General features: G+C 49.6%; 1 long non-coding RNA gene across 1 annotated transcript; it reads right to left on the reverse strand.

Annotated features, from left to right (window-relative positions):
- Positions 1 to 9,911: 9,911 nt before the first annotated feature.
- Positions 9,912 to 12,197, reverse strand: LOC123649996. The gene is made up of 3 exons (XR_006739205.1): positions 12,141 to 12,197; positions 10,291 to 10,359; positions 9,912 to 9,994 (listed from the first exon to the last, which is right to left on the reverse strand). It is a non-coding gene; the product is annotated as an uncharacterized LOC123649996 (long non-coding RNA).

The following is a 12,197-nucleotide window of genomic DNA, read 5'->3' on the forward strand; positions in this document are numbered from 1 at the left end:
CGCGGGTAGGGCCCGCCCCTCGCCCCGCCCCCAGCCCCGCCCCCCGGTACGGCCAACGGCGCCGTCCCGTCCTGCCCCGCCCCTGGCACGCCCCTGCCCCGCACAGCCAGTGGCCTGGTCCGGGCCCGAGCCGTCCCGCCCCGGAGCCCAAGGGTGGGGTCCCGACGCGGCGCGGAGCCGGAGGGGCAGCGGGTGTCCCCAGACCACACTGCGCAGAGTGCCGCGCGCCTCCACAGTCCCCAGCCCCCGGGGCGCCCCGGGACGCGCGGAAAAAGCAGCCCCGACCTAACCCCGAAGGGTGCGGTCTGCGGGTGGCGGCCCGGGCGCTGGGGGTGGCGCGGCCCCCGCACTTCCCGCGAAGGCCGCTGCGCAGGCGCCGCAGTGTCTGGTGTGCGCGCGTGGAGGGGCGGCGCGGGGCGGCGCGGGGAGGCTTATCGGTACAACCTGGAGCGTTTGGTATTTATTGTTCCGGGGCACCGTCGAACGGTGTGGCTGTTCGCTTGGCGTGGCCTCTTGGAACGCTGCATCGTTTAAGAAATCCCATCTGGTGAATAAAAAGAAGTTAGCTTTCTCACCCAGTCACTGCTTAATGTGGACAGAATTTGCCCACACAGAGGCAGAGAGGACAGAAAACCGCAGGCCATTTGGGGAACTCGGAATAGTTCACTGTTTCTGGGGTGTGAGGGTGGCAGGGTGGGGGATGGGGTTGATGGAAAACATTTGCAATTTCTGTTTCATCTCACCATACCCAGCTCCCCCGACTTCCAACATAAATCATTTTTGTTTCATCCAATCTGCATTTCCTAATCTTTTAAGGGTCACAGGGCCAATTTAGAATCCGATATGGATTTTCTAGAAGAATGCAGGTGACCACATATACAAATATCAGCCTGGGGTTTGAGTCTGTGGGCCCCAGGACCAACTCAAGGACTGCTGATTACTGTTAGGCTTCTGGGTTGGAGGCAGAGCCTGGGCTGTGCCATCTCCTTCCTGTGCCACCCGGCCTGTGTTGCAACCACACTGGGCCTGTTTCCCCACGTGCAAAAAGTGAGGGGCTAAAGATGACCAGTCCGGGGGCCCTCCCATCGCTGCCTTTGCTTGAATTTTTGGAGAATGGCCCATCCTTTGGCAGCCCACGTGGTCCCTAGGGTTGGTGACCTCCTGTCATGACAGTTTGCTCTTCCGTAGCCCACATATCAGACTTCATCAAAGTTGAGATCAATAATTGGGTGCTATGAAAAAGTTTTTTAAAACACTGGGTAACATTAAACATAGCTCTCAACCTCTGAGCATTAGATCCTGAGAATTTCATCACTTGCAGGAGCTGAAGTAAACATAGCACCAGGGTGACAAATGATTTCCCTGGGGCTCTGCAGCACTTGAGTGTGAATCATTCTGCCCGACCTAGTTAATGTTCTTCCCAGGGCCAGGACTAGCCTGGAGCCAGGATTGAGTTTGGGGCAGGAACCCAACACCTCTGGTGCACCCATTGTGCATCAGATACCGTGCAAATGCTCCACCCCATTCCCTCCAGGCTCTAGTCAGTGGGTGTTACTACTTGCATTTTACGCAGAACACAAGTCGTCCATCATCACAGTCCTCACTCAGTTCCTTCAGAGGGAGGGGTCGTCTTTTTTTCAGTGTTCAATAGAACTGTGTTTGGCCTCCAGTTCACTTATGGTGGGGGCTGTGGATACAGCCAGTTGCCAATCCAATATCCATTTTCTTCTTTGGGAAAAAGAAAGAAAGAGAGAAATGAAGAAAGGAAGGAAGGGAAGGGTGGAGGAGGGAACAAAGGAGAAGAAAGAAAGAAACCAACTTGTTTGTAGCAGCACCCTGCCAGCTCCTAGTGATGGATCATGACCACCTGTATTTTTCCTACTGCACTTACAACACGATGGTGGGTTGTTAAATTAATTTAGTGAATAATGTGATCAGGACTTAAAAAAATAGGAGAGAAAATACCAGTGTACAACACACATAGTAAATGTAAGTTGTATGTTATGAAATTTTGTTTGCATTATTTATGTTTCAGTTATGTGTATTAGACTGTGATATAAAAATGTGTTTCTCATTGTGGGCCCCAGTCCCACAGCTGTCTAAGTCAATCTGGACAATCCCTTTCATGGTCTTCCCAGTTTCTTTTGAAGCCAGAAGTGGCCATAAGACCCATTTCTGGGCAAAGAACAGGGAAAGTGTGCTGAGGAAGAGAAGATTTGAGGGAGGGTGAAGACAACTTTTGTTTTTCTGGTAGAAAGAGCAGATGTCTTCTCTGCCTTCCTTTTTCAAATGTGGATATACCCTGTAATGTCTGGAGCACCGGCAGCCACTTTGAGATGATACAATATGTCCATATGCTAAGGCTGGTGGAGCTTAAAGATAAAAGGAGTCTGGGTCTTTATTAACATCATGGAGCGCTACACTATGCCTGCACTGCCTACTCCAGACTCCTTACCATGGAGAAAATAAGCCCCTATTTCTTTAAGCCAGAGGGTGGTAAACCTATTCTGTAAGGGGCTGGATAGCAAATATTTTAGGCTTTGTGGCATAATTGGTCTGTGTCACAACTGTGGCCTTCTACTGTTGTACTTTGCAAGTAACCATGGAAATATGTGAACCAAATTATGTGGCTGTGGTTCCAATAAAACTATTTACAAAAACAGGTGGCAGGCCACATGTGACCCATGGGCTGTAGTTTGCCACCCGGTTCCCTGGATGATCTTGTTCCCTTTATTGCCTCTCTGACCTCATCTCCTCCTACTGCCCCAGCTTCTCTCTGCTCTGATCACACTGTTCCTCCCATACACCAGGCCCGCTCCTGCCTCAGGGCCTTTGCACTTGCAGCTCCCTCACCCTGGAAAGCTCTTCCCCCAAGTGTGTGCAGGACTCACTCCCTCACAAATCGCCTTCTCTTTGGTGTCTTCCCTGGCCCCTGTGTAAAAGGCCCTCCTTGACCCACACATGCCACTCTCTGGCAGGCTGTATATTTCAGTTCTTTATCATGAACTCCTTGAGGGAGGGACACTGTGTTCCCCTAAAACCCAGCTCTGCCTGGAATGCAGAGTATTTAACCAATATCTGATGTATGATTGATTTTTTTCCTTTTTACTAGATTCAGACAAGAAAACAGACTCAGGAAGGTTCAGTACCTCATCAAAGATGACGTGTATGGAAAGTGGTAGAGTTGGGTTTGCACCTGGTGGCCCCATGTGGTTGTGTTTGTTCCACTGGGGATTGAAGATAGAACAGTATCCACCTCTAATGGGAGGTTGGGCCTTAGGGGAGCAGAGGGCACACAGAAATTCCTGCAAGACTTCTTGCCCAAGTGCGTCTCCCCAGCAAAGGAGGCCTTAAGGGAGCAGGGTGTTCTGTTCATCTTGGGCAATCTCATTCTTTGTAGCATTCCTACATCAGAAAGTCTTTAGAAAATGTTGCTATTCTGTGAACAGTCCAGGCTGATTTGTAAGATCTTTGAAAAGCCAAATGGAAACACTCATGATCCAATGTTTTTAGTAAAGAGCCACAAAGAATGAATTTATCTTTGATTTGCAAGTTGGGAACCTTAAAGGAGCCCAAGAGTCTGATAAAACACACGTGACCTCAGCTGTTAGTTAAGGCGCCATCCGGCAGGTTTTGCTGGTGGCATCTTGGCACCAGGGCGCTGCTCCAAACAGACTGAGAAATTCTTCTTCCCTCTGGTGCTTCCAAGGGAAGGGGAAATGCCTGGGTGCAATCACGTGTTGACATGTCATTTAGATTTCTGAGTCTTGAAAAATAGGTTTAAATATCTAAATGTAAATGATGTTAATAAGGAGAACCATGTTCAAGCCATTCCCTTAAAATAGTAAATGGGATTTTGAATTAAAATTACTGATTCATTGCTTAAGGCCTTTTATGGATGGTTTTGTATGATTTTTCCCCCCTTTATCCTCTCCAATATAACGTTCAGAACAAATGACTTTTTCAAGCAGGTTTTCAAAACGTCCGTGTGATTCCAAATATGTATTCTTTGGAAAACGTTTGGACGATTGCATTTGATTGGCAGGGAGAGGCTGATTACAGAATGCTTCTTGCACTGTCTGCTTTGGTGGGGTCCTGGAGTAACGAGGTCATCCCACTGTGAGATCCCAACACACAGACGGCTTTGCCGTCAGTTTTCAGGGGACTTCTCAAAAAATCTGCATACCGCCTATCCTTCCTTCTTCCGTGAAATGGTTTTCACTAAGTTCATTTGTTAGCATGTGAATAATAACTTCAGGTTAAAATATGGAACTCTTCAACCCATACCACAAAAATGTTAATTTATTCCCCAAATGGATATAAATTTCAATAGAGGCTGCATAAGTGCCTTCTCATTAAATATACATACATGCACGTGCATGCTTGACATTGTATTTTTCTTTTATGGTTATGCTTTGGGAAAGGTTTTGTATCCCACCCTGTAGAATTAATAAGTGCTTGATCACAGGGTTTCCTAGGAGGGAGGGAGCTTGCTTTAAATGGTGATAGGGCTAAAAGTTGCTGCTGAAACTTCCTTTTGGGGGAAAATAACTGTTTGACTCAAGCCCTTTCTCCACTTAGTCTCTGAAAAGAAGGTGTGGCTGTCTAGCCCACCTCTGCTCCCAAAACATGTGAGGACAAGGATGGCCTGAAAACCCCTAGGCGGAGACCGTCAGTAGGCCTGGCTTGGTGATGAGTCAAAAGCTTTTTTTCTTCATCCTCTCCTCCCTATCTTCCCGATACTGAAAATACAGAATTTTTTTGGTTCAATAAACAGTACAAATTGGAAGGTGAGGGAAGGGACTACTGTGGCACTTCCCCACCCATCCACACTTCACCATCCTGCCACTTTCGCCTTGCGTTGTGCTCCTGTAGGGCGCAGGCAGTGTGGGGCTGCTAGAACGTTGATTATTGTTAATGGCCATTGTAACCATTGTGAGTTGATAACATCTTTAAAAAAAGACAAAAATAATTATGGCGATGCTAGACTCCTGAACAAATTGCACTTTCAACATAACCATAATTTTAATAACATCATAAAGTAGCCTTAGATTATTCAATATTTTGATTCATTTAACAAAAAGCAAGACTGTTTGCTGGACTCGGAGAGCTAGGCAGGAGCCAGCACGGGGCAGTGGGGTTTACAGAAGGATAACGCTTCTCAAAGGAGAATGTCTGAAGAAAGAACTTTCATCCACAGAGCAGCTGGTGTTGCTGCTCAGGCTCCCTATGGATAGCAAGACCCCGACTGAGATGCAAGGCTGTGAACCAGTAAGTGGTCAGGACCTTCCCTCAAGCCAGGATATGAAACAGCCAAAGGAAGCAGAGACCTCCCAGATGGAAAAGAGGGAAGCTTGAGAGAACACGGCACATCTGCACACACAAGGGCTGTCTGTCCCGCTCCCAGACTGTATTTCAAACAGAATATCCTTAGGGCACTCTGGGAAAATGCACCAGCTAGACAATGTGGCAGCCCCTGTGTCCTGTAGGGAAATGTTGTCCCTCTATCTCTTCTTCCAAGTATGCAGCTTCCAAGGAATGTAAAACATTCCTTGAGAGGCCAGGGGCAAGCTGGCCCACAGCTAGCCAGACTTGACCCGTTAACCCTGTGTTTAAAAGATGCTTCAGTTGAGTTGACCTCACCTCCCAGCCTGCCATCAAAGCCACCTCTGTTAAGCCCCCAGCCTGGTGGGGGCTGCCCATGCCCAAGTTGCCTTCCCAGTCTTTGTAACTGTGAACTAAGGACCTGTATGTTTAAGGAAGGATAGAGCCATATACTTGCTAAGCTTCTTAAGTTTGATCTCCATTTGGGAATCATCTCTGGCTTTTGATCTTGAAAACTCTCTCAGTACAAAAAATGAGCTATCAACTTTACAGTGTGGGAAAAATTAGAATGACCAGTGTGTTAGTCAGGGTTCACCAGAGAAACAGTACCAATCGGTATATATGTATATCCTACTGAGATTGACACATATAGGCAGAGAGATCATAGACAGATAGATAGAAAGACAGACAGATAGATAGATTTTAAGGACTAATTGGCTCATGTGATCATGTGATTTTGGGGTTGGCAAGTCCAAAATCTGCCAGGCAGGCCCCAGTAGGCTGGAGACCCAGCTGAGAGTTGGCCTTGCAATGTTGAGTGGGCAAACTGCAGGCCAGCACACTGGAAACTGGTAGGCTTTCTATACTGCAGTTTTGAAGCAGAATTGCTTCTTTAGGAAACTTCAGCCTTTGCAGTTAGGGCCTTCAACTAATTGGATGAGGCCTGCCCACATCGGGGAGGGAATCTTCATTACTCAAAGTATACTAAATTATATGTTAATCTTATCTAAAAAACACCTTCACACTGATATCTAGAATGGTGTTTTACCAAACAACTGGACATCCAGGTTGAGACATAAAATTAACCATCACAACCAGTAGTTGCAGAGGGTTTGACCAATAGCTCATACTCACTTGTGCTCCTACCTGGACAGCTTACATGGCAGTGTGTGGCCCGATGCCCAGGCATTCCAAGACTCCTCAGCATGTAAGAGCGCCTCTTTTTTCTAGGATTTTATGTTTTAATGTACCTATGTAACGTGTGGCAATTTTTGAGAAACTTTTGCTTCTCCGTTGTCCTAACGAGTCTATGTTAGGGATTGGCAAACACTTTCTGTAAAGGGCCAAAAAATAAATATTTTCATATTTGCAGGCCATACCATCTCTCTTGCAACTGCTCAGGCAAAAGCAGCCATAGATAATATGTGAATGAATGAGTGTGGCTATGTCCAATAAAACTTGATGTGTAAAGACAGGCAGAGGGCCTGACTTGGTCCACAAGTAAAGGAAGGGATTGTGGTGACATCAGACCTTTCTCTCCCTGCCAAATCTGATGAAGCAAGTAGGTCAACTACACCATGGGTTAGGGTGCTTTCAGGCGTGAGGAATAAAAAACCCAAACAAAGGGGATTTTTATTACCTCACATAATAAAGAGCCCCAGGAATGGGTAGTTCCAGGGCTGGGCTGGTTAATTCAGTGTCTCAGGGTCATCTTCAAGGACCCCAGTTCCTTCCATCTTTGCTCTCTGCTGTCTTCAGCATATTGGTTTAGTTCCCTCAGTGTTTCCCTGCAGACACGCCCATATTCGGTGGAAGAGGAGAAAGTGTGTGCTCCAGGGAGGCTCCTTTCCTCTTGGTCATCTCCCCTTACTTCCTGTTTGCCAGAACTAGGGTGTGAGCACCCTGCCGTGGACGGACCCACCATGACTGGCTGGATGAAGTGCACGTCTGGCCAAGGGGAGGAAGGCTGATGAGCCGTGAGAGTCCAGGCTCTGCCAGTAAGCAAAAGATCAGCGGTGTCCCTGGGAAGAAGCCCAGCAATGCCTGTCATGAGCCTGCAGAGTTCCAGCAGACCGGGGATCCATTCCTGAGGTCAAGGTCACTACCTGTGATGGGTGAGCTAGGTCTAAAGGGGAAGAGGAGGGAACAGGCTGGAGAGACGGCAGTGTGGCAGAGCAGTTCCTCGGGAGAGCACCATGCCTGAGAAGTGAGGCTCTGCAAACTGGGAGAGGACCAGGCAAGAGAGAGGTAGCATGACCAGGAGCACAGGGAGCTACCCAAGCCAGAGAAACAAGAACTGAAAATGCCCGTGGGGAAATGGAGAGTGACAGCTGGGCCTGAGGCCAGAAAGGTCCCTACCAGCTGCTGGGGGTTGGGGGAGGTGGCCAGCGAGCTCTGGGCTCAGGGAGCAAGAGGCCTGGGAGGCTTCTCTCCACCAACCTTCTCTGTAAGTCCTGGGCACTGGAGCAGAGCGAGCAGGAACAGCAGGAGACCTGGGCCCCTGGAGGGAAACTGAGGGGTATCCTGGATGTTTGCGCTACGTTCCTAAGCGTCAAGGTGACATTTTTCTTAGCCACTTCTTACTGGTATAGGGCAAGGGAGAAAATGCTGAGCCTGGGATTTTTGCCTGGGCTCAGAGGGGCAGAATAGGGCCTGGTGTGAGGGCTTGATGGAGCTCAAGCTCTTCTGGGGCCCGGCTGCGCTCAGGCCTGTCAGCCCCCAGGGGGCAAGTCAAAGGGCACCAGGTCTCTGCAGTGTGGGCAGGCACAGCCCGGATGACCCTGAGGGCAGGCAGAGCCGGGTGTGTGTGCTGGGTGTGTGTGCTGGGTGCAGTCACTGGTGTTCAGAATGGAAACAGCCCAGGGGTGTAGGAGTGTGTGCTGGGTGCAGTCACTGGTGTTCAGAATGGAAACAGCCCAGGGGTGTAGGAGGCGAAGGGGAGAGGGAGTGAGTGAGCCGCAGTCACAGCCAAAGCTGCAGCGGCTCCCCTGCTTGCTCCCTGTGAGTTGGCGCACCCCATTCTCCCCCTCCTTTGCCGCTCCCTATCTGTCACCCTTTCCTCCTCTGCATCCGTATGGCACCCCTCCTCCCCCACCAGCCCAACCTCCAAAAATTAGAGTCCTAGGTGACTTAATTGGCAGGGATTTGCTAAGGACCAAATTATGTCCCTGCCAAATTCATGTGTTGAAGCCCTAATCCCCAATGTGATGGTATTAGGAGGTGTGGCCTTTGGATGGTGATTGGGTCATTTTCAGGAAGCCCTCATGGATGGGATTCCTGTTTCTCTAAGAAGAGAAACAGGACAGTTGATCTCTTTTCCCCATGTGAGGCTTCGGCAAAGAGGTGGCTGTCTGCGAACCAGGAGGGAGGCCCTCCCGGAACCTGAGCATGCTGGCACTCTGATCGCACACTTCGAACCTCTAGAACTACGAGAAAGGAATGTTTGTTGTTGTTGAAGTCCCCCTGCCTCCCCAGCCGCTGGTGTTTGTGATAGCAGCCCAAACTGAGGAAGGCAGGACCTAGGAGCCCTGGGCAAAGCCCTCCTCATTTGCATGGTGAGGGGAGAGGCCCAGAGCAAGGGCCTGGCCATTGGCAGGTGAGGTCCGCAGCCATTCCCAGGCTTGGTCTCCTGGTGGCACTACTCACCCTGCTCTGGAGCAGGATGCATACAGGCTCTCTGTTTTCAGCTGCGTGCCAGTGTGCAAGTTACAAATTCTCCACGCTGTCCCATCTGTAAACAGGGGTTGTACCCAACCTGGCCCCACAGGCTCTGGGGACTGGAGCACATGGAACTTGCAAAGCAGCGAATCCCACAGGTCTCAGTTCTCAGTTGTTATTGACGTTGTTGGTAACGGCTCTTTGCCTTGTACTCTATCGCACATACACCGTCTTTGCTGTGTGTGGAAAATGTATCTGTCCGCTTCAGACTCTGATTGACTTGGCCACGCTCTCCTTGTCTCAAGATAGACAATGATGTGCCCGATAAGATTCTAATCCTGCTTTTGAAGCTCAACTCAAATCTATTTTCCTAGATTTTCTTCTGCCTAGCACATGGTTTGCAGTTTTATTGTAGCACTGTGTCTGCCTCACGTCAGCTCCACTTAGGGCCTGTCTATAGGATCAGACAGCATGCTGGACTCACCCCCTCAGCCCTAGCACCTTGAGTGCTGCCTGGGACACACAGTAGGTGCTTAGTAGATGTTTGCTGAGTTAAATTGACTCTTGCCCTTAGCATTCTATTTTCTAAGTTTATACTGGTGCCACTGGTTTAAAAGAAAGGAACTTATTTCACTCTGGAAAGAGGAACCCCAGACTGTGGGCCTGCAAATATATCGCCCGGTTTCCTGGAAGCTGGAAACTGAAGTGATAGTGGGCGGGTGGCACCCTCACCCCACTGGGCCGTGTGCAGCCTCAGACAGAAGCAGCTATCTGGGGACAAATGAATCATCAAAGCATGGCCTGTTCACTTTACTCATTATGTGCTCTTTAAAGGGAACTTTAATTGGAGACTCACGGAGGCTTTCGTCTTCAGGAGGTGGCAAACATTCCCTTGGATGGGCTCTTGTACCTGCCCCGATATACTTCCAGTGCAGCCTTCTCTGGTTCTGATGCTCCTACTTCCCCCAGATTGCTGTCCTAAGTGATTATGCAAATTTTACAGAAGCTCAAGCTGTGAAAACAATTGTACAGTGTACTTTTAGACATAGTGTTGGATTTTCTCTGGGCTGCTCTATAGTCTGGGCAAAGGCTCCTGGTTACTGTGCACAGCTGAGCACTCTTGAAGCTTGGAGCTGGCAGGGCCCTTTGGGATGGCTGCATCCCTCAGGTTACATATGAGGAATGCCCCAAGGCCCCAGACCGCAGCAGAGCCAGGTGGGACCCTACTTCCAGCATGCCATTCTTCTGTCTATGCAGCTGTGTAACTTCTGTCATAACGTGAAACTAAGGATATAACATTCTACTTACTGAAACTTGGCTTATTGAAATTCCTCTTCTCTTCTGTACAAGGATCATGACTTTGTTCTTCCTTCTTCTCTGGATAATGACAAGACATTCAGCCAGCCAGGCAGGTCCCACGAGAGAGCTCCATTGCACCCAACAGGGACAGGCCCTCTTTATCTCCTGAGAACACTGCTCTTTCCTCCCCTCTCCAGGTAGTCAAACAGCTGACCACCCACCAGCAGCCCAGCAGCTGAGCCCAGGGCTTTGCGTAGAAGATGACAGCTGGATGACTGACCAGCTTGCAGAGAAAGCTTGAAATTTTGTGCACACAGGGGATGGGGCAAGAGGTTTTCCCATTTGGACATACCAAAGGGTATGCTTCCTTTGAGAGATCAGTGAGGAGTGGGGCGGGGCAGAACGCCAGGAAAAGAGGGTCGTGCTTATTTCTCAGGCAAGCATGAGCCAGGTACTAGCTCCAGACTGAGCTGAGAGCAGAAGGTGGGGCGTGATGAGAGTAACTTGCAGCCTGCAGAGAGAGCTGCATCCCAGAAGAGCTGACCAAGGAGGGAACAAGCAGTCCCAGAGCAGCTGTAGGCACCCATGTTCCAGGAGAGGAGCAATGAAGGCCAAGAGGACTCTGTAAGCACTTCAATTACATCATCATATTTAATCCTCAGTCATGCTTGGAGCTTGGGACTATTACTATCCCCTCTTTACAAATGTGGGCGTGGAGGCTCAGAGGAGTTACTTAAGCTCTGGCCACACAGCTGGTGAAGAGCAGACAGGGCACGAGTCTAGGTCTTAAGCACTTGATGGTCAAAGTTCTCATCAATGCGCTCCATTTCTTCTACATGGTCATACCAAAAAAAAAAAAATAGCAGCTCTTCTGGACTCAGTAGCTCAGAGGATCCTCTTTCCAGAAAAACAACTATTTAACTGGAGATAATTATAAATATCAATTATTTAAATCTCTGGAAATTGTCCTAAAGGCACACAGCAAATGGAGAAACATCCATTGAAGAAAATCTACTGAATCTTGGTAAGAACCATGGCAGGGGGTCTACAGCATTTGAACCACAATCCACTCCCTTAACCCCTCTCAGCTCTGCCTTATGGAAACTGCTACAGGTGCTCTACTCTGGGCAGGTGTGGCCAAGGGCACAGGGGCTCCCCTATCCTCAGCTTCCAGCCTAGGCTATAATTTCACACTGGGAGGAGGAAGGTGCTGGGGTTTCCCATCCCCCTTGGCCCTGTGTTGCAGAAGCTCCACTTTGGAGAGGCACAGCCAAGATGACTGAAGCTCCCTTCTCTGACCGAGCCCCCACGCGCACCGTGGCAGCTCCACTCCAGGTGCAGCCGGCTTAGAAGAGGATTCTCAGGGTTGCCTCAGCCCAACTCACTCCTAGGGCAGAGGTTCCATGCTGGGAGGGGCAAGCTGAGAACACCAGGAGCTAACCCCTCAGTACCTACTTACAGAGCAGAGCTGTCACTCCAGGGAAGCAGATAGCTGTCCCCAGACCCAGCTCCTGTGCGGTGCTGCAGAGGTGCTACCCCGGGAGAAAGCCAACAGTGAGGATGAGGAGCTCACAGCTCTGCCTGAGGGGAGCGGCTTTGTTTAGAACACGCATCACGGAGCTAGGCAGGCACCTAATCTGCAGGTGGCAGATACAGGTCAGGACGATGGTCCCTTGGGGTGGAGAAGCTGGGGACCAATCAGGGGAAGGGACTGCAGGAAACCGCAGAACACCAGACAATCATGTATATCAACCTCCGGGTAACACCCCACACCTCCCGTAAGCCCTCCCCTGGACCAGGCCAATAAAAGGAAACCAACTGGGAGTCCTTAACATCTTTCTCCACTCATGGAGACTGACCTGTTCATCTCTCTGGAGTATTTTTGCTTTGTGTAGCTTCCTTCTTTTCTGCAGTCA

This window comes from Lemur catta, chromosome 14, assembly GCF_020740605.2.
Source record: "Lemur catta isolate mLemCat1 chromosome 14, mLemCat1.pri, whole genome shotgun sequence".
NCBI lineage: Eukaryota > Metazoa > Chordata > Mammalia > Primates > Lemuridae > Lemur > Lemur catta.